The sequence below is a fragment of the Vanacampus margaritifer genome, chromosome 2 (genome assembly GCF_051991255.1).
Source record: "Vanacampus margaritifer isolate UIUO_Vmar chromosome 2, RoL_Vmar_1.0, whole genome shotgun sequence".
Classification (NCBI taxonomy): domain Eukaryota; kingdom Metazoa; phylum Chordata; class Actinopteri; order Syngnathiformes; family Syngnathidae; genus Vanacampus; species Vanacampus margaritifer.
This window is the reverse complement of record NC_135433.1, coordinates 42,957,829-42,984,066: the sequence shown is the minus strand read 5'-3', so window position 1 is coordinate 42,984,066 and position 26,238 is coordinate 42,957,829. Positions and strand designations below refer to the sequence as shown.

The 26,238-nt window shown below is 41.4% G+C and overlaps 1 protein-coding gene across 2 annotated transcripts in view; it reads right to left on the bottom strand.

The window, feature by feature from the left end:
* LOC144042758 (pre-B-cell leukemia transcription factor 1) overlaps positions 1 to 26,238 on the bottom strand; it is a 152,268-nt gene that overhangs the window by 60,572 nt on the left and 65,458 nt on the right. The window lies entirely within an intron of this gene.

Sequence of the window (26,238 nt, the reverse complement as noted above, 5' to 3'; positions counted from 1 at the left end):
AACCCAACATGCACATTTTGGGAATGTGGGTCAAGTACCTCATCCAGGTGAATAAACCAGTTGGGGCGCTTTCTTAGACTGGATTCACAATACATGGTTCAATTGACAAGTGGGTAATATGTCAGCAGAAAAAGTTGAATACCTTCAGATTGATATCAAGCCTCTTCCAAATGTGGAAACAATTTCTTTGTGATATTCTAATATATGTATATAATGTTGTGCAAAATTGTCTACAGAGTCATCCCTGAGTGTAAATGTTTTTAAATAGCCCATACCGACATTTTCAAATCAACTTCACAGTACAGACTTTCAGTAATGTTAAAAACCTGCTTTTATTTCTTTACTTATAAATGTTTTTAAAGTCTTCTGTTAATGTGTTTACGAGTAAATACTGTCAAGTTCTTTTCGCAATCTTGGTAAACTACTTTTATTTAGTTTGGTTTGCTGCTGAATGTCGCTAGCTTTTGTGTTTGTTAATGCTTTTAGGCGTGTGCTTGTGAGAAGCAACTTGAGTTACCTCGTGTATGAAATATGCTATATCAATAAAGTTGTCTTACCTACCGTAAAATATAACACACTATCGTTGATAACGTTAATTTGACGTGTATGGTATTAGGTTAGCTCAGTTGCTACACTAATGTAGCATCCGGGACGGTAACGCAACAAAAGTCTCATTTTTACAACATCATGCAAGAGTAATCGATTTATGATCAATCCAACTATAACACGATGTAAGGTTGATTGGTCATGCCTGGCGAGTGGGCCACTAATCTTTTATTCACATATGTGTGTTTTCAATATCAAATGTGTTTAGTAAATTAATTAATTTCATGTAATTGTAAGGGAAATTTATTTTTCGGCATATGCCTTGTTATCGGTATATAAAGTAATAGGATAGACTCATTTTGTTCATAACGCGCAACACTATATGCATTATTGTTTACCTCAGGTTTGTTACTGCCGAGTGTTGATGCTTGTTACATTTTTTATGTGGAATTTGGGCATCAGTGCATGGAGGTTGTATTTTGTGTTTAGTGAATGCAAGCAGTCATATTGGATATTTGTCACTTACACACAGTAATAGACAAAAACATTGGATATTGGCATTAAATGGAGCTGCCGAGTAAATCCAGCCGTAGCGTTAACATATCGTCAGCAGGTTGCTCTCTGAGAGGACATCTATTTAAATTTTGCCATTTAAACACTCCACTTTGTTGTAATCCTTCATCGTATCGCGTCAGCGCTCAAAATGGGCTTATTTTTCAGTCTAATGGTCGAAGCTTGCTTGCCCATTAGTAGAGAAAAAGAAAAATAACACGCTGCTACGGCCTTGGTGTGCGCACCACTCAAAATGTAACGCACATTTCAAGACCAAGTTGAATAATTAATTGCAAGTTAGATATCCGACGTGCAGCTGGGCTCAGGAGCTTCTTTTTTTTTTTTTTACCCCGAGGCCCAAAGATCTCTCCAACTTTGAGGACAGAGTATGTAATCGCCAACCAATCTAAAGAAAGCAAGTGAAAGATAACGCCACATTTCATCACATCGCAGACAGAGAGCGACTCCTCCTGCTTTGCCCTTGAGGTGCTCGCAATCCATAATCGCAAGAAATGATTCTCTTCATGTAGTCCAGCTATCACCTGAGTTTGACCTGACTCTCAACACCGCTGATTTATGAGCTCAATGCAGACATATTAACACACTGACTATTGTGATTAAATGGAAAACGTCTTCCTTTTAACAGTAATTGACCCCTATATTGACAGACATTATATTTGACGTCGATTAAACCAAAGATGCAGCAAGGTGTGTTAGTGGTGGAAAATGGATGGATGATAGACCCAAGATGAACACCCATTTATGAAAAGGTACACACAAGGGACACTTCATTACGTACAGTGATAAAAGCTGTGCATCAAAAACTATGCCTTTATAATGATAATAATGCTTATATTGGAATGTTAAATGTATAACTGATAGTACCGAGGTGTTTATTATTGTCATAGCTAATGTTTAATACGGCTGTCTCCGAATGGGTGTTGAGTAACAAATTGGCTATTGAAAACGAACGGTGAATAAGAATTTTCCCTTTCGTGTCACAACACATCATAGAATATCGTGGTGAGAAATGACTGTTACGTACAACCAGAAGAAGTTCTGGGAATATTTGGCCGGCTAACGCCGTGCTAGCAACAAAAGAAAGGGAGTTTTTAAACTTGGATGCCGGACCTGAGCGATGAACTAGCTTAGCGCTAGCTAGGATGTGGCTAGGAGCAATGTAGCTGGATTTAAAATGGAACCAAAGAGAAGAACAAAAACATCCTTTGTTCTGCTGTTGGCCGCTGCATAGTGCAGGATCCTCAAGGTTAAAGTAAGTTATTTTAAACTTAGAAGGTTAACCTTTTCGGGTGTTGACGCACCGGTGTGTGCTACATCCTGATATGTTTGAATGAGATAAGTGAATATGGTCAAGATAAAGCGCTAAAGAAGTGCACACAATTTTTACCAATTTTGATCAAATTTTATTTTTATTTGTTGGACTATGATGTGAAGTACATTAAGTAAACTATTTGAGTTGATTTGGTCAGTGAGTCTGAGCCCACATAAGCTAATGTAAACTTAGCTCTTCAGCACTAGGGCAGTAAACTCCTGGTATATTTCCACTAGCAATTTCCACCCATCCATCCATTTTTTTTTGTCATGCTTGTCCTCATTTAGATCGTAGGTGATCTGAAGTCTATCCTAGCTGACTTTGGACGAGATTAGCAGGGTACATCTGAAACTGCTGGCCAGTCAATCGCAGGGCACATATAGACACAAACAAGCATTCACACTCCCAGGCATGTCAAACTTACATGTCATAAAACTAGGCCATAACACATCCTTTGTTACTAAAGGTGTCACTAAAATAAGCAATAATTTAATACATGACTAGAAATTGTCTGTACAAAATAACACATCACAAGTGTTACAGCAACAAAGCATGCTGGGAAATGCCTCCTCTGTATCTCTCATGGCGCATTGTGAAGCACTGACAACATAAAAACTACTAATCCCATAATGCACTCCAACAGCTGCCTTACCGCCTTTCGCCCCTGCCAACATGGCGGCCATGTAGGCACGGTAGTTAGTCTAGTCTTCATATCTTTGGGCACATCATTCAGTAGTAGTAGCTAGCAAAAGTCAGTGCTAGAAACACAGCCTTTCTGGAGGTAAACTGAGTACATGTTTATTTTAATCATATTCCACAATTATTCATGTTCCAAAACGTTTTAGCCGGTTCAATAAATGTTCATCTTGTTTGTCCCGAGACCCTGTGAGATTGAGTTTGAGTCCCCTGATTTAGAGTTTTCAATGAAGCTAACGCAAATGGTTTTGGAATGTGGGAAGAAAAAATGCAAACTCCACATACCCTGCTGGCGCAGAGATTTGAACACAGAACTTCAGAACTGTGAGGCAGACATGCTAACCACTTTCCATTTCTAGAAATAACAAATACACACATTTACACAAATAATAATATACACAAATAAGACCAATTTGTTTTGTGATAAGCAGACACTATGACAAATTACTATAAATTTGTGAAATTAGACTTCAGAATTCATACTTGAACTTGAAACAAATTATTTACTTTACCAATGAAAAATAATGAATGTCTGATGTTTATTAATGTGCATTGATTGTTTTCAACTTGTTTCCAGTCCCAGTCATAGACTTGCTTGGAATTCCCAAGTAAAGTTTTTACAACTCCAAACAGCACTTCAACTACAATAATAAACGTATTGTTAAACGATGTCAGCGTCAATCACAAGTGAGCGTCCTGATCTTTATAAAAGTAGGACCGCTCCGCTCAGATCTCATTAGATTGTGCGGCCAACCTCAGAGAATATTTAGCGACACAAATGTTATTACAACACAGCATATTTACAACCCTGCATTTTAATACCTGTCAAAATGAGATTTTTTTTTTTTAAAGGCCACCTTCCCTTCTCGCTTGTCCTTGCTCCATTCCTTTGCAGCGGGCTTGTCTTTATTATTTAATTAAGCCACTACAGCCGCACATTAATAATTGAGTGTGAGTGGAGACCCAGGGCAGCCGCAGGCTCTGGCGCATTGGGCTTCCTGGTGAGGAGTGTATTAAAAATGTGTGTGTTTATGTCCCCGGGGCGTCTGTCCTGGCTGCATAAAATTGAATTGGTTATATCTAATATATCATCCCCTAAGGGTGGGGGTGTGAGGAGGGGGGGGGGTGGCATAGATGGTCGCATCCTGCCAGCAGGGAATGAGTGCAGTCTTAAGAGATTCTGGAGAAGGGGGGGAATGAGGCCGTGACGTTAATGTCTCTCAGAATCAAATCGATGGCTGTCCGAATTCTCTGCGCGCATGGCCTTAAGCTAGGAGGGCGAGACGAGCCAACCCGGGACCGGATTAAGCCCACTCGTTACCGCTGTCTTTGTTCACTTGGAGTGCTTGCTGATGCGTGCATCGGTGAGGAAGGGCGCACGGATTACAACCCCCACCCTAAAAAAAATAGGCACCAAAAAAAAAAAAAAAAAAAAAAATCACAGATAGCGGGAGGATGAATGCTGGTGACTGCAAAATTCAGTCCCTGGATGTCTTATCTGCTTCACCACGCAGCCCCCCCCCCCCGCACCACCCCCACCCCGCTGTTCACCTCCACGTGCAGCCTTTATCCCTCAGCCTGCTGCACCTTTAAAACCCGCAGACTCCACCAGCGTTTTAACACTGCCGCCACCATCCCCCCCCCATTAAGGTCAGGGCCTAAATTATTGATCGGCCACCTCTATCAGCATAACGGTCACGTAGCCACTATCACAATCTAACCCCGCCGCCCTCGGCCAGCTCTCTGCAGCTCCCTCAATTAGAGCCAGATTCTCATTACAAAGAGAGACAGCCAGCGAGGGAGAGAGCGAGGTGGAGAGAAAGAGAGAACGAGAGAGTGGTCCATTTCAGATGGGGGGGAGAAAACAGGGGGGGACAGCAGGCAATCTCTACAACCACCCGCTCCCTCCTCCGCCTCTTCCTCCTCCTCCTCCTCCCCTTGAAGTCTCCCATCATCTCCACCAGACAAGACCCAAAGATGACAGGTCTTATCCTCGCCAAAATGCGGCCGATAAGGCAGCTGTAAAAGAATAATAAAAGAATAATGCACGGAGGATGAAAGGGGAAGGCAGACCGGGTGCGAGCAAGGCAAAAGAAAAGGAATGAGAGAGGAGAAGAGGAAGAAGAAGAGAGGCAGGCAGGCAGACCAGCACCATAAATAAAGATGCCGCACACTCGGGGCTGGATCTTCTAATGAATTCGGAAGGTCCCGGATCAATAACATCAGCGCGCTGACGACACTTCGCAAATGCCAACGCAGCTCTCGGCCTTAAGCGCAGCTCAAGGGGAAAAAACAGGCCTTTATCACATGCTTCGATGCTGAAATATGAAGAGCAAAAATCATCCAAGGGATGGACGTGATGGTCTGTCAATTTATTAGCAGTTGTGTGGAATTGATTGTTGATCAAAGTGTAAAACAATCAATATGAAATGCTTTGATGCCTAGCTAAACTACATCTGCACGACAGCAATTTCTGACGGTAAGTAGTATTTCATCATGGAAGTAGGAGTTCAAAACATTCAGAGCGATATTCTCCGAATTCATTTAAAAGATCAGTACATGTAATATGTAGGGATGTTCGATATCACTTTTTTCACACCGATACCAGTATGCATAGTCAATTCTTGAGTAGTCATACAAACACACATATATATATATATATATACACATATATTTATATATATATATTAGAGATAGACCGATGTTTTTTTTTCATGGCCCATATCAAATATTAGTAATCAAAAAGGCAGATAACCGGTATGCATTTTTACTAAAAAGAGAAAATATTGGGGTCAACATTTTTTAAAATACAAACTCCAATTTTGAATTTGTTGAAATGTCTTTAAGCATATGGTTATTGGAAAATGTTTTTTCTTTCTTTCTTTTTTTAAAATCTTATACAACAGATGTTTTTGTTTTAAAATTCCAACGAAAACTTTAGGAAGCTGCCAGGGTGATCAGCATGCTTTAAAAAGTTAATAGAATACTTAAACAAGTAAATAGCTCCCAAATGTTTTCTATAGTACATAAAAGTTTCCAAAATATCTGAAATGTAAAATTTTCGCTTATATTAGTTTTCATTTCAAACAAAAACAGAACAGTTTATAGGGTCAACAGCATCTTATAAAGTTAACTGAAAATGTAAATAAATAATAAGTACCTGAAGTTAACACAGTTTCAATTTAATCCATTATTTGCTGTCTGCTTTTTTTTTTTTTAAAGGCTGATGCGTATATTTGTCAAAACGCTGAATATCGGCGGCGATAATTGGTCTGGCTCGTCAGTCTAAGTATCCCTATTAAATATCATTTTTCCTTAAAATTGCATGAAATGAATGGCAATTTTCTATTGTTCTAATTTCTAGTTCCTAATCGTAAAACGGCCACGAGTCAATAGCAGTATCGGCCGCCGTCTCGTATACTGATACCTTGAAATAAGGCCGGGTATTGAACCGATGCTAATACCTGGCATCAGTACTTGTCCATCCCTAGTAAGGTGCCATTACAAAATAACATTGAATCCATTCAGTGATCATTGATTTTTCCCTATTGTCGTTCATGAGAAGCTAGTTCAATTCTCCGTGCGTGTAAGTGTGTTTGTCCTTGTGCAGCAAAGAGCATCAGGAAGCAGGAAACAGCCTTGACGTCTGCTAATGGGGATGATTTCCACCTAGAAGATTCTGTGATAGAGGCCCGCGCGCGCTATCTGTTATTAGCAGTGCTGATGACAAATGGTTTCTTTGTCGCCATTCAGATTTATTTTATTTTCACGCCTGTCACGGAGAGGAAAAACCCAGACAGAGCGAGAAAGCGCAACGCTTTCCACTGAATAAAACTCGACATTAAGGGTCAGCCTGCCTATGAAAATAATGATCTTAAAGCTGAACAAATTGACTTGTGCCCTCACTCGCTGCATGAAAAGCGAGTGAGATATTAAAAAACAACAAAGTGGGTCCAAGCCCAAAACAAAATACATATTGTGTGTGCGAGCAGCTGGATCCACCCCACCCCCCCCTCCCCCTCCCACCCACCATGGCCGCCCTCCGCCCTCGCCTCCTTTGCAAAACCACGGTGCCTTGCGAAGACCCCCTGGGAAGGCTCTGGCATCTCAAGGAATGTGACACCAGCGTGCGCATGTGTGCGTGTGTGTGACGTGTTTGTATGCAGCACAGACAGCGAGCGCAGGAGCGGCACGAGAGCTTCCTCGGGAGTGCGCAGCGCTTTGCAGCCTCAGCGTTCAAAGGCTGGCCGCCTCCAAGCCTCCACACCAAAACACAACCTGCCAGGCCAAATGAAATTGCCATTATTTCTAATTAATCCCTAATTAAAATATATTACTCCACAGATTCCGCAAATCTCTCTTAGTATGCTAATGTGGCTGATTGGAGGATATTTACATATCATTAATTAAGGCGGGCGCATTCTCTTAGCCTAATGAGCTGTGGCCTGGGTCTGCCAAGGAAAACTAAATGGGAGTGAGTAAGCACAGCCGCGGGGGTTGGGGGGGTGATGGTAGTGGTGCCACTGTGTGTTGAGTCAGGACTATCAAAAGCAAGCGTTGGGCTCAACGCGTGAAAAAAAAAAAAAAATCCACCCTGAAACACTTTAACGTGATTAAGGAGCGCCGCTGGTGCTCATTTAGGCGGGCGGGCGGTGCTCCGGTTACGGAAAGATGCGCGGCCACGAGGACAGGAAGTGACAGCGGGGCGAGGGAGGATATGTTATCACTGTCACCGTCGCTATTAATATGGCCGACGACACCGCCGTGCAGCGAGACCGTCCTCTGTCGACTGTCTCATGCGAGGAAAACGCGGCAAGCTGCTGCTCGCCCCCGTAAAAAGACGCCTGAGATATTGTTTTGATTTGAGCAAACAAGCCTCATAAAGCGTACCACAAGGTCACATTCAAGCACTCTTCAACATCTATTTCCTTCATCACTTATCTTGAGCAGGGTCACCGGGAGGCTGCAGCCTAATGAATATGTACAAGCGCACTCACTAGTAAATGAAAAGGACAGTATAGGCGGAGTTGCCTACGTTACGTAACACCAATTTGTACGTAATCTATGCTAACAAGGTAGCAAAGTCATGATTATAGCAAATATGTGTATGATTTCATTAAATATTTGTATGAACAACACCTTTAGGCCATAAATATAGAACAGTAGGTACCCCTGATTTGGACGTAAAACGGAATGAGGCTTACAAATTTCGTTGAAGTTCACAGTGTTTCCTAAACATTCTTAAAGGTTCTCTGAATAGTCTTAAATGTGTTTCTTGTCGCAAGAACATTTTGAACGTTACAAATGTTCTTGCGACAAGAAAGACCATTAAGACTGTTTAGAGAACCTTTAAGCCTTTTTGAGAACATTTAGGAAATTTCTCGTAAACATTGTGACCTTAAACAAATCCTGACATGAAATCAACATTGGCTGGCATCGCAAATGTTCATCCCTCAGTGGGATACGGGCTTTAGTCATTAACCTGGGCTAACTCAGTAGCAAAGTCATGATTACACAAAATTTTCTATGAACAATACTTTTAGGCCACACATAGAAAACAGTAAGCACCACTGATTTGTACGTAAAACGGAATGAGGCTTAAGAACGTATCCCACTTAGGGGCGAACAATTGCCATATGTTGATTTCAAGTCAGGGTTCGTTCAGGTTTGCAGCTTATCCTAAACATTCTCTAAAAAGTCTTAATGGTCTTTCTTGTCGCAATTCAATTTCCATTAAGACTGTTTAGAGAATGTGCAATGTTTAGGAAATGTTGCGACCTTGAACGAACATTCGCTAGTGTCGCAAATGTTCATCCCTCAGTGAGATACGGGCTTTAGTCACTAACCTACGCTAACACAGTAGCATAGTCATGGTTACAGTAAATTTGACTGAAAAACACTTCTAAACCATGAATATAAAACAATCAAATGAAAAACTGTAAAAGCTCAATTCTGTCATAAATTCACACCCACCCAACAATGCTTGTAATTCACTATATACGGAAAGTGACCTGGAAAAGCTTCCTGTGTGTGTCGCCATCACTAGCATAACAAGTTGATGTTTTGAAGCTGGACCTGATGAAATTTGGTGGTTTTGTTTTTAATAGGGTTGGCCCCATACTTCACTGACTTTTATTTATTTATTTTTGTACAGCTAATAACTTTATTTTGGTCTAACGCTCCTTTATAGTGGTTGTAATCCCACTGTTGACCACTAGATGGTAGCACATTTATTTTGTTTGAGATAGAACTTTTAAAAGGGAAGTCAACATTTCTTGACAATATGTTACATGTGGCCTCTAAACATGACATTCTGATTAATATTACATTTGTAAAATCCAGCCGTTTTTATCCATCTCAGGGGGCGGCCATTTTGCCACTTGCTGTCGACTGAAGATGACATCACAGTTGCTCAGGGCTCAGGAAACGACCAATCACTGTTTTCTGAAGCTGAGCGGAGATTAGTTGTTACCCGAGACCTGAGCAACTGTGATGTCATTTTCACTGTTTTTAGACTGGGATAGACATATTATTGTCAAGAATTTTTGGGGGTGTTGACTTCCCCTTTAAAGAAGAACAATACATGACGCATATCAACACATTTTTTGTTGACAATTTTTGAACGCCATCCACTTGTAATCCTGCTTTTTACGCTTTAGAGAAAGTGACAGCCGTGGGTTCATTAGATAATTCACAACCTTAGGTATGATTTTATTGACCTATATTGTGAAATGATAAGTTTGTTAGTTTGGAAAAACTGGATTTGTTTACTGTAAACAGATGGATTGGTACTAGGGATGAAACGATATCCAAATGTCAGATACGATAACACGATATAAACCTCATGATACGATAATTATCACAATATTGTGGGGAGGTTGGCCCTTTTCCGTACTTTCTGTTGTTCATTTGATTGTTTTAAAAGGTATTTTTCCACATAAAAATTTTGAGCAAAATATGCACAGGTCTTGTGTTGTATTATTTTTTATATTTAAATGGAAACGGCAGCTACTCGACTATGATTGGTTGGTGACCAATCAAAGCTGTACCCCGCCTCTTAAAGTCAACTGGGATTGGTTCCAGCTCACCCGCGACCATAGCGAGGTCTAGCATACAACATACTAAAATGTTTCTTAGACAACATTACAAGTACACTACACTTTTTTACACAAGTTTTACCATGGCGGAAGTTCCAAAACAAATTAATTTTATTTCCATTATTTTCATTGAGGGAAAATTAATTCAATACAGACAAACAGCTTCTAGCATTTTGTCTCATCAGTAAAAACAAAAACTTCCAAAAAAAATTGATTCAAAATGGCACATTAAATCTAAAATGTGTTGATAATTAATTATTGCATTAAAAAACGATTACTGGAAATGAATTGTTCCTATTGGCTGGATCTACAATGATACAAAGCATGTGATTGGACACCTTCCAATCTGTGTCACTACCCTGTTGTCTTTTGTGTTGTTGTTGTGGCACTGAACTATTGTCTCGATACAAAGTGCAGTGACACATGTATGAGTATATTTTGTAAACTCTGCAATGAGGTGAACGTAGCGCACTGCGTGATCTCAGCCACGTCACTGGGTACACTTGCACAATTAAATTCAATAATTCAAGGGCTGTAGCAAAAAATAAATAAAAAAATCGGCCTATGCAAATTTCATAATGCTCAGGCTGATTGAAAGGAAACCTCATTACTTTGCTGTAGCGTCGATGCGCACTGCATCATACTGAGAGGTATATTTACTTACTTGACTACATGGCGGTACAGAATATTAAAAAACACTGCTCAGTATGATGCACAGCTACAATAATGAAACCAGCTAAATATTTGTGAAAGCAGAACTAAATTGTAAGACTACTACTGAATAGCTTGACCTTATTTGGCATGCAGCAACAGATTAAACAGTATATAAAAGCTACTTAATGCATCATAATCCAATAATATTACAATACGACACTAACAACACACACTGAAATGCCCGCACTAGAGCGTGTCCACTTTTTTTATTCATTTGGGTGCAATTAGGCTCCTTTTTTTTAGTTGCATTATTAAACTGCTATTACACTCCAGTAAGTCAGCTGCTCCAAGGATTTGTCCACTATCTGTATTTTTAGTAGCATATTGAGCAATTAAATGTAATATTAGTGAACACCAGCCAGTCGCTAATGTGAATGTGAAGCGCATCCAGACTTTTTTTTTTTTTCACATATACATGGATATTGTTCATGAATATTATGTCGAATGAGGAAGACGAGAGAAGGAGTAGGGTGGGGGTGGGGGAGCGGGTGGGGTGGGGGGGGGGGGCGCACCTTTCCCATCTCCTTGTTCTGCCCGTTTCCAGCTGCTTTAATTTGACACCTTGAGCATTGGAGGGGGGTAGGGTTAACTAGGTGGGGGAGTGCGGAGACACAGCGGAATTCATTAAGGATAGCCAGCCTCCTCTCCCCCTCACCGCTAATGACATCAGAGGTTAGCGGGGAGCAGGCGAGAGGCGAGAGATTGGGGAGCAAGAGCGGGCGGATGTGCGGAATGATAATCATGAAGTGTATTTTCAATGGCAATTAAAAGGAATGCGGCTCACACGCCAGCAGCTTGAAGACACTTCCTTTTGCAGAGTGCTTTTCAGAGCAGCCTTTTAACACAAAAGCGCTAATTACAGTCAATGTTTCTATGAGAAACATTTGTAGCTATAAAATCAAGCAAACAAAAAACGATCAAATTAACAACAAAGTATGGTGGTACCTAAGATGACAATGAATCAGTGGTGATTCAAATGACGATTTGACTGGGCGAAAAAAAGCTTCATCGAATCAAAATTTTCAGACTCGAACTATAATAAATCTTCTGACGGCCTCACGGCTCTGGCTGGGTTCTGAAGTGTTCGGTTTAGGTGAAACGGTATGGGATTTTTTTAATAGGTTTTAGGTGAACTAATGAATACACACTCACACGCACGCACACATACACATACACATACCCACTTACACACAAAATACAAATTAATTTAAAAAAAAATATATATATATATAAAAAATATATAATAATAAAATAAAATAAAAGAGAGAGCAATGATGATGACATGTCAAATCGGTAAAATTATGAACAATACTGAGCACTCCAGAAAAAAATAAAAATAAAAAATAAAATAAAAAAGAATAAATCTTATAATATGCTAAGCGTGTTGTGATTTTAATGGCGAGGTCAATGCGTGATACACCCCAAAGTACATGTAACAGTATTAGTTAGCCAGCTAACTAGCATTAGCAATAAATTGTCCGGCAGTGCAGTCAATGGTGTCCATCCAAGCAGTATATCAGCAACTCTGTCATTAGTTTACTGCTACACACGGCAACAAACAACTTCAGCCCAGGAGAGACCGTCTCTCCAGCTAACTAGCTAGCTTAGCTATAGGATGCAGCTAGCCCGCGGCAACAAAGATTTAGAATACCAGTATGTGGGAGAAAAAAAATGACCCTGATTCCACATTTAGCCACAAAGCAGCATGTGATTCTGTTAAAAGTAAGCCATTTTAAACTAAAAAGAAATATTTTCACGGAGTTAGATGCGAACTCGGCTGGATAAGCTTTCAAATGTTCAAAGTGTGTTCAAGTGCTATTTAATTGAACTCCATTTACCATTTTGATTAGGAGTGTGAATTGCCTAGTACCTGGCAATTCAGGTCACAATTCGAATCGATACCGATTAATCCCGCTGCGAATCTATAAATTGATTATTGCAATTTCCCCCTCCCCCCTCAAATTTAGAAAATACTAATCAGTAAACTTGTACATGTATACTGTAAGATTTGTATGAAAATGTATTTATCTGAAATTTCAGGCTTATAAGTGAGCCACTGCATTTAACAAACAGGTTGCAGTCTGTTTCATGTCTGAACAGCACTGAAATAAAAATATTAAGGCTTAATGTTCCATTAATATAACATTCTTCCATGCTTAATGTGTGAATCCTAACCCTAAGTAAGACGTTTTGTTGAATATTCCCATAAAAAATGATGTTTAAAAATCGATTCGGCCGCCTATCAAATCGATTCGAGAATTGCGTGCTGTAATATCGCGATATATTGCGAAATCGATTTTTTCTAACACCCCTAATTTTGATCAAACGGGATTTTTCATTTGTTGGTCTGTATGACGTCTTTTTTTTTTCTTTTCTTTTTTTTAAAGAAAAGTGCAATGAGTAAGAATTGAATCGTCATTCACTGCCATCAACACGAATAACAAATCGAGATTTTGGATGTGAGTCCAAAATCTAGTGGTAACTGAAAGGCCAAACTACACTTTGAACCAATTAAATTCTGGTTTGGAGACATATTGAGGTTCCCAACGACACACAATTAAATAGTTTGCACAATTTGCACGTAACGTTTTTAATGTTTTATATGTGTATGGCCTCTACGTGTTTTTCACTGCGACTGCTTCAGTGTCGGTTAGTGACGGACTATGGCATTTTCCGACTGATGTACAAATACGTTGCCAGCGTAAGAACACCAATTAAAAGGGATGCACCTTACACGTGGAGTGACTTCCTTTGCCAAGTGCATTTCTGAATATCCTTTTAACATTCACACTAAATGAGAGGTTGAAAACAAATTGCCCTTTTTTTTGCCTCTGACAGGCGTAATGCACTATGATGACATCCAAACAACATGTGCTACGCCTTGCAGGTTAGATGGACCGCAATCAGAGCCTCTTTTTTTTTTCAACATTGTGATTGCACCGTAGTGGCACGATAATCTGCGGCTGAGGAATCAGGCTAATGGCGGTTTCAAAGTGGCCATCTCTCCGGGGACCTTTCAGACAGGTAAAGTGCTGAACGTTATTGAAATGGCCAGAGGCATCTGAAATGAAAGGCCTTTCAACAACTGGATTTTTATTTTTGCTCCTGCAGAAGCAACAGCGGTGAGCCCGCTTTATCGTTTGCAGTCATTTAAAACCTCACAGTCTGTTGGAAGGCAAATGACAAAGCAAGCGGCAGGTAAAGTTTCCCGGGGAAGATGGGAGAAAAAAAAAAAAACAGTGGTCAGGGATCTTTTCGATACTCATTTCCATTCATTTACCTGTGACATTTTTTCATGACGTACTCCCTGGCAAACTATCAGACTCATAAATCCAATTGAAACCTATTAGTGGAGAACTTTTAAAGCTATCCTTCATTAATGTTAATGGGGTTTTTTAGTGGAGGCCAGTGGTGGTTAGGGCTACATGGCTGCCTTCCCGAGCTTGTTTAACAGGCTCCAGACAGAGATGGATGCTCCTGCTAGTCTGATAGGCTCTCGGTGCCATCTATCACCCAAAGGACCCACCCACGGAGTTGGCGTTCCATAACAAAGGGCAAGCAGGAACGCCGGTGATTGACAGCTTTATGTGCGCGGTGGCAAGTCAGACAGCCGAGTGCAGACGTGGGGATCCGTTTCTAGCCTTGGTGCTGGAAATAAGTTGTGAGGAAGAGGAAAAAATAATGAGTGAGCTGCGGAATCGATCAATATGCCTGCACATGAAAGAAATAAGTAAAAAAAAAAAAAACATCCCTAGTGCTGCTGAGTAAGTCCAAAACTAATCAGGCAAACGAAGCTACCCGAGAGCAAAATAAAGCCTAAATGAAGAGCTGTGTTGAGGCATAAACAGATATTATCATAAAGATTATTACCCCCGCACCTCCACACTTACTAATTAGAGCAATAAACAACCATATTCTACAATGTATGGCTCCGGCGGGCCATAAAGCCCCCACGACATGTAAATACAGATATAGCACATGCAACAACAACAAAAAGGACGAAAGAGCAGTCCGTAAATCCCAGCTCATCCATCAAAAACAGAACATCACGTGCCGGGAAACGCACATATAAAGTGCCACACAGCTGCCACAGATGTAATCACTTTAACTCTTCCTCGTATATATTCTTGAAATGCAGAAGGCAGGCGGGTGGGGGGGGGGGGGGCTGCCAGGATGCTTCAGCAGAGACGCACTAAATTTGGACAGTAAGTAGTATCACCCCATCGGCGCGGTACACCGCACATTCGCAACGCCCCATTTAACTGCACACGGCGCTTCCCTCTGCCGCCCTCATTTGCATACTTCGGCGGGGCCCTGACGGATGAAGACGGATGGGCCGAAATCAGCCTCGGTGAAACAACTGTTTTATCAAGGTTAAACTATCCAAGAAGCTCTTAACCCCCGTGCCTTTATCACGCGACAGCTCGCCCAATATCAATCTATCAATATGATCTTATTGGCGGGGACGGGATAGCGAGGGAGGGCAGCGGCGGAGCTCTTTATAAACTCAAGTAATGGCAGCATAAAGGAATTTTATGTGTTTTAGGGAGGGCGGGGGGGACTGCCTAACGTGCTGCTGAAGGACCATGTCCAATAAAATGGGCTACAAGGTGGTGGCGCCATTGCCAATTGAATAAAACGTAATCGGGGACGAGACACTGGCCTCCGGGCACGGGGAGTGAGGGGTCGCCATTTTCCATTGTGATTACAGAGAGAGAAACGGCAACAAGTGCCGCTAGCCTCCGTCACGTGAGCGACACGCTCGACAATGACACAAAGCGCAATGAGATCACCGAGAGCAGCCTTTCAAGGGGACATATTACGGAGAATCGGCGTTTTAATGTAATGTATACAAATAGTTGGTTAACTTGATGTGTGGTGCGTGTGAGTGCCAGCCAACCCATCAAATGTGAAATTAAACAACCAAGTATATCCTTTTGGACCATTTTTGAAAATGTGTTAGTGAACAAGACTTTCTGAACTAGCCCCCCCCCCCCCCCCTCACTAATTAACATAATAACTACCCCCACATTGAGTTTATATGCCCATGACATGATTAGCTAGGCCGGGCAACATTATCAAACAACTACACTAAAACATTATCCTGTAAACATCAGTGTTAGCACAGATTAGCATTCGCATTAGCTAACAATGTGACCAATGTTAGCTTGACTTACTTAGTAAATCTAACATTGGTGACCGATGTTGGCACAGATTAGCATTTGCATTAGCTAACAATGTGACCAGTGTTAGCTAACCACTACACCGACTGACAAAATATAATTAAATTGTAATTTGGTGTTTTAGTGAGTGAAATATACTCAATTATTTTCAGGCACTCACTTTATGGTGGGGGAATAGTGTAGTAAAATTTGTGGCTGTTTTGCAAAAGTACCTTCATTTGTAGTCCGGACGTGGAAGTGCAAATTACTACATGCTACGCTAACAAAACAAACAGTGTGCCGATATACTTGATTTTATCCAAAAAAGACAAGTTTAATAACCATGTTTTGGATTTATATTTGCCACAGTTGATCAAAAGTTACAAAATCTGAGATTTGAGAGGGGGGAAAGGGCCTTACTGTTGCTTTAAGGAGACACGGTTGGTTTAGCTGAAGGTTCAGCTAGCATGAATAAAACAACATAAACCACATGATGAAGTTTATGTGCGCCACAAAAATGCGCACAGTTAAAAAGAGGATCGTTACGTTAGAGCGCCAACAAGCATTCATCTTGGTTGTCTTCATACTTGTTTTAACATCAACATTACATTACTCTTACTAGTAATACACCCATATCTTGCGTCTTATTAAATCACTAGCAATAAAAGTCAAATTAACAACAAAAAAGATCAAAACAAAAACAAATCATATGTGGAACGTAAACTACCTCATAAGTTTGGCTCTTTGGAGGGTAAAAACTCTTTGTGAGCGTGAAGTGAGTCGCTAATGAGCGCGAGTGTGCGTGGATGGGTGGATCTGCGAGTTGCTGATGATGCTCGAGTAAGAAAATGAGCGCAATTAAGATCATTTGAGAAGAAGTTAACTGTCCAGAACTAACACTGCTCAAGGCAAGATGGAGGACAGGGGAGACGTTGCTCTTTTGGGGTCAGGACACACAGGAGCAAGACTGCAGTTGTTACTTTTCATGGTCAAAGGATACAAATGAGTCCAGCAAGCCACACAATAGCTATTATGTTATATAAAATGGCGACATATGCGCAAAACATTTACTACATTTTTTTCCTTCGTTTTCTGACATTACAGACGGTTGTTAAAATGTTGGCTACTGACTTATACTACAGTTTAGCAAAGCAATAATAAATGCTAGCTGCTAGTGCTAGCTATGAATAGCTTGTTGCTATAGTTACAGACGCTCCCCTACTTACGAACATTCGAGTTACGAACAACGGTACATACGAACATGTCTGCGCGCATGTCAAAAAACGTTCGGAAAGAGATGCTGTAAGTTAGATTTTGTATTGCGCACCCTTTTCCGAGTACTGTAGTGCTTCTTTCCGCCGCTAATACCGACGCTTGGCGCTGTGAGAACTCACCCAGCATTGGAGGCTCAGCAACGTGTCGAGGAGGAGGAAGAAGAAGAAACGCCTGTCGCTCATAGATAAAGCCATCGCACTCTTCGAGCAGCAAGACCCAAATATTGAACGTTGCACAAAGGTTGCAAATCAATTGAATGATGCCATACAGTGCTACCAGCATCATTTATGATGAAAAAAGAAGAAAACTGTGCAATCGTCGTTAGATCGCTTCTTTCGGCCAGTTTCTAGTAAATCCTCCAAGGAAGATACTCATCAACCCTCATCTTCTTCTCCGCGACCCTCAACTTCTTCCTACATTGAAGTTACGGAGGAGGAAGGAACTTTTGAAGCCCATTCCAGCGACGACGAAGAATCTCTCGATATAAAATCCTCCTCTTCCTCCTCCTCCATCATCTCCTTAAGCATCGAGTACATCTTCCAAAAGTAAGTTAAACTTCATTTTATTTATCTTATTACGTACATGTACATACTGTGTGTGTCTCTCTCTCTAACATACGTAGTACAGTACTGTACGTATTCTCTTTAAACATAAATTATAATACAAAATATAGCACTGAAGCAACTTACGAACAAATTCACCTTACGAACGATCGCTCGGAACGTAACTTGTTCGTAAGTTGGGGAGCGTCTGTACTTGTTATCAAACTGTTTAGCTGCTAGTGCTAGCTATGAATAGCTTGTTGCTATAGTTACTTGTTATCAAACTGTTTATGTTCAAACAATGAGACGCGTTTGTTACGCATTCCCACTCGTCAGCGAAAAGACATTTTATGACCCCCACCAGATTCTTAATAACATGTCTGTGCTTTTGACCACATCTGCAACATTTCCCACAACATCTTTTAAGATTTGGGAACCTGAGAATGTTTTGACGGGGCGGTCCTATCTCATGAAAATGAGTGACCGTAAACCCCGTCAGCTGAAGTCTGCAGAACCAATGCTGAGTAGTACTTTCGTTACCATGACGACCAGGATGGAGCAAGGGGATACAACAAGGCAGGTGGCCTCTATTTGAGGATGTAAAGTCCAGAGATTTATTTATTTTTTTATTGTAGTCAGAATGACAAAACATTACATCCAAACAAATACTTCATGTTAATTAGTGTGCGGATTTAGTATGTGGAACATGATGCGGGAATGTCACCAAACAGCAACCCCAGAACCAGAATTAAAAACGCAGCTCTGCTTACCTTTTGGCTTTGAAACAAAATAGTTGGCGGATAGAAGATAACAAAATGTGTATACAAGCCATTAAGAAGTCCATTTTCTATGATCTCCCCCTGTTTATTTCTTTTAAGGCATTAACAATACGGTGCTTAACTTATTTGTATGGCCATTAAGCTTGAACCTGACGTTTCCATGATTTCCTACGGGAGTAATTTTCAAAGCAAACAGAAACAATCCATGCTGGGATGCTGTTTGGCGTCAGCATCCCAGCATGGATTGTGTTCCACTATCGAGGTTCTGCCGTGAATTCATTCTGTCCTCCAGCACAAAAGCTATCATCCACAAACAGCTGCAGGCGAAGCTACCCTCAAAGACGGCAACCATCAACAAAATAAACTTCTTTTCCTTTCATTTCTCAGCAGTATGCACAACATTATGAAGACTGACATCCTCTAAGAAACACTACTAATAATAAAATCCGATTTGTTTTTTAAGGAACAGAAAGTGAATTGATCACTTTAAATGACAAAACAAAACAAAAATATGCACTGATTAGCTACGATTTATTATTATTTTTGTCTCGTTTTTGTTCTTCTTCAGCGGCGGATTGGGGCGACTTTCCCTGAGAGGACCTTTCCGGGCCGACGCTGACCTCTGCACCCCGTGCTCTCGTCCCGCTGTGCTAAACGCTGCCTGCCGTGTCACATCTGCCCTGTGGGAAGTGATCCAAAAATGAAGGTTCCCAAATCCCGAGAGAGCGTCTACCTCCCTTCTCACACGCACACACCTTGACACAAATACACAGACGGAAACAGCAGGTGCCATCCTGCAGATTGCCAGCATGATCCGTTTGATTTTGCAGGAACGGGAAAAAAAAAAAAAAAAAAGCAGTGGAAAGTGGCTAAATTTAACATCCTTCCCTGCTAAAGTATTTGTGCCGTTGTGCAGAGTTCAACTTCTCTTCCCTCTTGTTTTGTTCCTTCCTTCATTGTGCGAAGGTGCCGAGGTTACCCGGGGCTCATCTGGGGCCTCCTTTGTCTCTCACGGCAACAGAAAGGTTTATTAACATAAATTAGAATAGCTCGCAGAGTGAGTAGCTTGTCGCTACGCGTTACCCACGGCAACCTCTCTACTCTCAATACACCTGAGTGTGTGTGTGCGTGCGTGCGAGCGAGGGAGAGCGCACTCCCCTGCATCTAAATGTGCAAGTACTCTGAAACGAGGGAGACACATCCACACCCATCTCTCCCTCCGCCTGATTAAAATAAATGGCGCTATCTGCACTGCGTGACTCACTACACTGTGGCATTACTATCAGTAATTGAAACATCCAATCACGACGGAGCCATCAACCCCCGCCCCCCCCCCCCCCCCAACCATCTTGGTGGCACCTGAGTAAGCGTTGCCTGGGAAGTAATATGAGCTATGGAGAGGAGGGAGACATGCACTATATTTGTCTTCATGTGTAAGCGCCTGACTGCATGTACAATATATAGGCACTGTATTTAAATGTGTGAGCATGTGTGTGTGGTTGGAGGCGGAGTGGCGCAGCCTCATTGATTGGTGTTGATTCCATCTGGAGCGGCAAACGGCGACTGACAGTGGATGCGAGCCCATGCGGGAGGCCACCATTAATCTTAGTCCCGTTTAAGCAGCGTGTATTAATTGATGTCATTTCTACTAAGCTGTCCAGAAGAAGAGCGTTCGCTTGCCATTTTGGGTTTGACTGTTCAGCGAAAGTGGGCTCGGGTTGGGGTGTTGGCGAAGGGGCTTCCTTTGTACAAGCCCAGCGTGCTGCCAACACGCCACTTACATCGCAATGGCAGGGTGCCAGAGGAATGAGATCTCACACCTCGAATTAAAAGGTTAACAAGTGCCAGGGCGAGCATCTCCATCAAGGAGAAAAATCCCGACATTCACTGGACACTACATTAGGTACACCTGAATACTCGAATCAGATTCAAAGCAAGAGTTTCTAGATGATTTATAACCAGTGGTGGAGAAGTGGGTATACTTTTCATCTTACTTTTTTAAAAATTCATTCACTCCCAGCCATTTTCACTGAAGCAACCCCCTTCGCACGCTGCCATTTTACTGGATTTTGACTGATTTTGCAAGGCCCACAGAATATTGTGTTTTATTGCTATAAAAACATGGAACCTACCAGAACAAAGATTAGAGTCTCTTCTTTCATCGGGAAAAAAATACATTTTTATCTGTTTCCATTTTGCAGCAATTAGCATAAGAATCTAAGTTTCATCATTATTCACATTCCTGTTGAAAACACTGTCAAAAAGAGCTTTTTGCAACATGGCCCTGGTTGATCTCTTATACTCTGCTGCTACCTGCTAGCCGTTTGTTGTAATAACTACCATTGCTTTAAGCGACCTCTTCAGGTCAGAGACTGCATCATCAAAGCCTTCTGTATGCTCAAGCATTAAAAAAAAAACAAAAAAAACATATAAATACGTTTTTGGGACTATGACAATCTAGTTTTGATACATTTTTGGGAGCAAATGAGAAATTGGGAGTCCAGAAAAACATCCGGTTTTAGAAACAGTGGAAGAAAACTCCATCATTTGTACTTGTTCACAATAATAAAATGACGACTTGATTAGGGCTGGGGTTTTAAAAAAATCGAACAATCAATATCAAATCGATTTTCCTTTTCAAGCCTGATATAGTTTCATAAAACCATGAATTGATTAATTTAATATCTCTTATATATACGTATAAATTCATACGAAAATGTCATTTTAAAGGCCAATTTTTTTGGGATGTTACCGTTTACTTGAAATTTACAGTTCACATGGATTTAAAAGTATTTTCTTACATTTATGAGAGACCTGGCTTATTGCACTTAGAGAATAGTCATAATCTTTTTAATTTATACTTACAATTATTTAATTAGAATTGTGAAAATATTTTCATCTCATCCTTGCTGATGTCAATACTTGTGTAACAACGCGTGTTACTTTCATTAATGAACTAAATCACGTAACTGGTTCCTGCCACCACAAAATTTAATTTGGAATTCAATGTTTGTGGAGTTTTAATCATGTCCTTGGTATTTAATAAGAATTGATGTTCAATAATTAATTAATATCAGATTGAATTGAAGCGAATCAAACTGAACTCTTGTGAATCAAAATTGTATCGATTGAGGAAATAAGAATCGATACCCAACCCTAGACTTGATTTAGAGCAGTTTGTAGTTATTACCGGTAATACAAGCAACCTGAATTACTGTAAATAAATTGATCATGAGACAAATTATATTTGGTAAACAATGAACACAAATAGTGAAAAACAGTATTTAAAATCAACTACCAGCTTCGCTAGTATAAAACTAAACAAGATCATGTAGGTTAGTGCGTCCACCCCGGGGATTGAACCCACATCACAAGAAAGTCTCCGGCTAAAACTCGGACACTAGGACACTATTTGAAGGATTACACAACATAATTCTAAATTGCACCATTCAAACCGTGGGAGCACACTAGTGGTAAGTGTTTCTATAATATGAGCATATACACGTCCAATAGCCCACCGCCATGTGCAAATTCCAAGAGAGCGCTCGAAATCCAATCAAATCCAAATGGCACCAATAAGAAAAACAATGACGGGGAGGGAATTGCAAGTGCAATAATGTCAACCAAGACACTCAAAAGCAGCTCCACAGACCAACATCTGATAAAAATAGAGAAACTCCACTCCGCCATCCAGCAAATTTCCTCTCCAAAGCCATTTTATATTCGATAAGTGGAAAGGCATTCTTAGCGTAATGGATCAGAATATGATCTGTGTCAGGCGACTAAGAACAGCCCCACGTGCACAGCGGCCTGCAGGGCTGCTGCATCAGATAACCGCGCAGAGAAGTGCAGGAAGCAAACTATAGATGGAGATGTGATGGAGATACCTTCACGTGTAAAGGGAATTTTTTTATTTATTTATTTTTTTAATGGCGTCCTCTTAAAGAGGGAGCGACAAACAAACACCTTGCCGTACGTTGACAGGCAGAAGATGACCATCCCTCAGCCAGATCTGTTATCACGGCTAATTACTACTCCCACCTCACATATACATGGCCGTAATTAGCCTCTTAAAACATGATTAACATGTCTCAATTAAGCCAGTCAACATTTGCATAATATATTAGCCGGCCTAATTGCGAGTGGGTATACGTCAGAAGGGAGAGAAGAGCAAAAACGACGCGTGTGTGTGCGTGCGTGTGCTGCATGTACAAGAGCATAAACAGCAAAAGGCTAAACGGGAATCCATGTATGATATAAGTCACTTGAAAAGCAAACTGACAGTCAGCGCGTCCCCGCTTGGGACCGTCACATGTTTATTCTTATTCACTTAGATTCATATTTCTGCCGCGCGCTTCCTATAAACTCGCAAATCAAAGCCCAGCAGCATTTTCTCAGGCAAACTTCACTGCCATGTTTGAAGTTATTTATATGAAGTTATTTATGAGAGAACAGACGGGGTCCTGTTCGGCCTTATTTCCGTGGAAACTAAAACATGGAGGGTTGGTGGGGGGAGAGAGAGAGAGGGGGGGTTGATGGTGGTGGGGGATAAACTGCTGCTTCTGCACTTCCAGGCCGGGGGACAGATATACCGTCTCGCAGCCGGTGCAGGGATACCAAGGACATAGCCATTAGTTTCAGGACAGCGCCACATTGGAGACTAATGCCTCCATCTGTCAGTGGAGATGAGAGGAGGGTAACAAAGAGAGGCAACACTAACCTCTGAACTCATCATGGATAGCCGTGTCAATTAAATACTGAAAAACAGCAGCGGTGGGAGCCATAGTGTCGCTCCATCACTGCTACACAAAATGCTTTAAAAGGCTCATTTCAGAAAAAAAAAAAGTACAACCGAGTGATTCCTTCATTTATTTTCTAGAGCGCTTATTCTTAACAAAATCCCAGTCCACGCGGGAATGCGCGACCAGGCCCAAGCAACAGATGGATCAATCGGAAACCTGTAGAAACGTATTTCAAGAAAATGCACAAGAACAATAATAATATTTTCAGGAGTAGCTAGATCTAATTAGTAGGTTACTTGCTGGTTCATAGATGATTTTGTTCCAGTTGGATTGTAGCGTTTTCCTCATAGTGCACACTTAACTGAATCTGCATTCAAATCCAATGCGTTCCTTCGACATGGAACTCATTTGTACTTTATCCTTTATTTATTCATTTTTCATTTTTTTCCTGGAGAGCTCAGTATTGTTCATTCAATAATTTTACCTATTTGACATGTCATCATCATCATTGCTCTCTCTTTTTTTTATATATATATATTTTTTTTTTAAATAAATTTTTATTTGTACCTTATCCTAATGACTCGCTAAACATCACTCTGAGACAAACACAGCATTGTGAACTACATAGACCATGATGCTTTGCGGTGCTGAGCCAAGAGACAAGAGACGCTGTGCGTTGTTTAGAGTGACTCAAGATGGCGGAGAATGGGGCATGCAGAGATGGGAAAAGTACCGACATCCTCTACTTGGGCAGTACAATTACTTGTGTAAAAAACGACTTTGGTAAAAGTACTCAAATAATTACTCAAGTAAAAGTACTCAAATAATTACTCAAGTAAAAGTACAAATTTGAACGATATTAGAAAATGTTGAGCATCACTCGCTCATGTCGCTGGTCCACTCCTCACTGATATGATTGAACCTTCTTTCATGTTGTTGACTGGCTGTCTGCAGCGTTCTTCTTATCAAGTTGAAATGATCCTCTGTGGTGGCGGCACGCGTTGGCCTCATATTCACGGGTTGTTCTAATCTAGCCGGTTGCACGTCACGTGAAAGCGCGTCGTAGAGACAAAAATTTGGAGCCGATATTCATTTACACTAAAGAGGGAAAATATTGGCGTCAAAATAAAAATAAATAGAAACTGCGTTATTTCACTTTGTTGAAATTGTCTTCGAGCCAGTGCTTATCAAGCAGGGAGAAAAAAGTAAAGAGCCCTCTGTAGTACAGTAAATAAAGTTTGCCCAAAATTCTAAATACCTGATTATATTTTCAGTTATCTTAGTTAGTTTTAAACAAAAACAGAAGGTGCAGAGAGTTTCCAGGGTCAGCAACATCTCTTACAAAGTTAACTGATCTACTATTGGCTGCCCGATTAAAAAAAAAAAAAAAGGCGATATTTGTCATATTGCGGAATATCGGCCTGACCGACAATTGGGCTATCCTCAAAGCACTTTGTGCGGATGAGACCTGACGCCAGGTTAAACCACCACAGACAGGGATCAGCTAGTATTTCACTGCAGCTCATCCGAGATGACATGTTAGTAACCCAGCACATTCACCCAAAACATAAACCTGCTTCGTCCGGCAGCAAGCGTGAAAGCGACCATTCCGACTCAAAAGGTGCGCTCGCATCTCATTAGCAATTCGGGTGCAGTTAGCGGGACGGACTGACTCAGCAGGTCTCCGGCTTTGATAAGTTCAAGTAGCGTAATGCATTATCCGCCTGATCACATTAGTCGGGCAGGAGCTCCCCCCTCTGACCTGCGCCGGCCCGCACGGGGGTAACGTGAGGCTGCTGACAACAAAGTGGCCCGACCAAACTATCCTGGGATAGAGACCGCGAGAGAAAAAGTGAGAGGGAGAGTCGGCCTGAAATCTGACACCGACAAACACAAACTTGGTGTCTGGCTTCTCTTCCTTGAACCTGTACGTGCCAGCCTCCCCTGCTCTAATGGTTCCACACAAACAAATCGCTTCACAGGAAGCTAGAACAGGCAAACAAGCTCTTCGTTGCTCTCAGGAACTGTTCAAACAAAGATCTTTTTGAAAAAACAAAACGGAGGTTGATGTGGAAGAAATCCGAGCCTTCAAGTGGTGACACAAGCTTTGCGCAGCTGAGCTTGTCGCAGCTTGCTAAATACTCCCACCCTGACACGGGCCCGACCCTGGCACCGAAGCACGGCGGACGGGAGATGGGAGGGGTCATCGGTTAAGGGCGGCTTTATCCCGCCGTAGGCATGCGCGCCCGCCTTGTTTGTCAGCTGCTCGTCAGTGGACACCTCGCCGCGGCAATGTCTCATATTGCGTACGTATGTGACCGTGCCGAAGAAATCTTCCTGAGGGCGATTTGAAAATCGAAAAAGTGGAGTCTTTTACAAAAAGGACATATATATATATATATATAAAAAAAGAGCTGACAAATTACAGGCTGCTCGCGTACACTGCACTCAGCACATTTGCCTGTAAATGCCATGCTGAAGGTTTGACTCATTTTCTCTGTCATACGCAGTGAAAGGATTTTCACTTTGGGGGCGAAGACGAGGGTCACGGCGAGGCGGCTGTTATTAAGCTTCCCTCCTCAAAAATGACTCTCCAACTTTTAGAGTTCATTACCAAACTTGGTGGTTCATTTTGCAGAAAAAAAGGGGGAACCTCTCTTTTGTCCGGAGCGCCGCTTGCCAAGAATGGTGGGAAGGGAAGCAAAGGGGAGGCACGGGGAGAAGCCAGGAAAAGGTCCAAGTCACTTTGTTCTTCTTTTTGGAAAGCGAACTCTATTTGAACCCGCTGAGACGCCAGACA